General features: G+C 33.0%; 1 protein-coding gene across 6 annotated transcripts in view; it reads left to right on the plus strand.

Moving 5' to 3' along the window:
* LOC111497489 overlaps nucleotides 1–1,262 on the plus strand; it is a 6,208-nt gene that overhangs the window by 855 nt on the left and 4,091 nt on the right. For 2 of the 6 annotated variants that reach the window (XM_023148316.1, XM_023148324.1), the window contains exon 2: nucleotides 917–1,105. The exons of the other annotated variants lie outside the window; for them this stretch is intronic. The gene's annotated coding sequence lies outside the window, so the exon portion shown is untranslated. The remainder of the gene's footprint in view (nucleotides 1–916; nucleotides 1,106–1,262) is intronic. 6 annotated transcript variants of the gene reach the window in all.

Raw genomic sequence — 1,262 nt, forward strand, 5'->3', positions numbered from 1 at the left:
TTTTTTTTTTTTTTTTTTTTTTTTTAAATTTGTGTGTGTTCTGTAAGTTTATCCCTGCGTTGAATTTCATCGCTTGCGACCTTAGGTTGAATTTATATGTATATTTTGGTAGGAAACATATTTTCAATGAAAGAATGAGAATTACGAATATAGGGAGGAAAGCCAGCCCGAGTCGATGGAGATTACAGAAAGTTCATCCAGGAGGTCGAAATACGACTTAAACCATAATTGTTAAAAAAATAGCAATTTTTACGTCAAGATAATGTAATCAGTTTCTGAAACTGATTCACTGTCCAAAGCCTCACCTTCGCGATTAAAGGTCCTTGAGTTCTTTTCTGGCCGAAGTTCATCAACAGACGATCCTTGATTTATAGCCATAGAATTTCCCTTGCTTTTTTGAAAGGATGGCCTCTGCATTTTGTTACCATAGATTGAATTTATTTGATTTACCAATATGATTTCTTACAAGATGATATTAAGATACATATATGGGTATATATTTTGTAAATTCATGCCACGACATGTTTACAATTTCCCATCCTTCAGGTTCTTTGTCGTAGCTAAATTCCAATTTGTGAGTTTAGCTTAAATTAGAGAGAGTATTAAACTAGTTAGCCAAAGTATGCTGTCGTTTCATGATTGATGAAATGCTTAGACATGCTTCTAAAACAAATGAAGAAAACCATCCTCACTCACTCTCTTTCCCAAGGACATATTATTGAAGATATCTTAATAATAGAACTCCGCAGGTTCCTTTTACTTTATACGCGTATTGGTCTTTTGTCCTGTATGGTCACATGCTCATGTTTTAGTTGGACTCCATTGAGGAATTTTGCCAAGATCATTGCAGTATGACTCTCGTCTTTATTATACTCCCTGGTCCTTGCTGCCTTATATCACTTGAAAGTTTCTGCAGGAAACTTGTGGGGCACCCTTGATCTGTATTCATTGATAGACGAATATCTATCTACCATTCACAAGAGAGGATGAGTTTTTAGAGTCTTTCCGTCTAGAGGAATTTTGTCTAAGAGTTTTTCTCAAAATGGTCAATTATTGGAATTAATGGGTTTCACTCTTGATTCCAACCAATTTCTGATCACATTTGGTGAGTCAATTATCATGTATTATGCCTACCTTGCTGTGAAAGACACTATCAAATGTCAATTCATTGGGATGCCAAATATGTCACTTTTTTTTTTTTTTTTTTTTTTTTTTTTTTTTTTTTTTTTTTTTTTTTTTTTTTTTTTTTTTTTTTTTTTTTT

The sequence above is a fragment of the Cucurbita maxima genome, unplaced genomic scaffold (genome assembly GCF_002738345.1).
Source record: "Cucurbita maxima cultivar Rimu unplaced genomic scaffold, Cmax_1.0 Cma_Scf00002, whole genome shotgun sequence".
NCBI classification, from domain to species: Eukaryota; Viridiplantae; Streptophyta; class Magnoliopsida; order Cucurbitales; family Cucurbitaceae; genus Cucurbita; species Cucurbita maxima.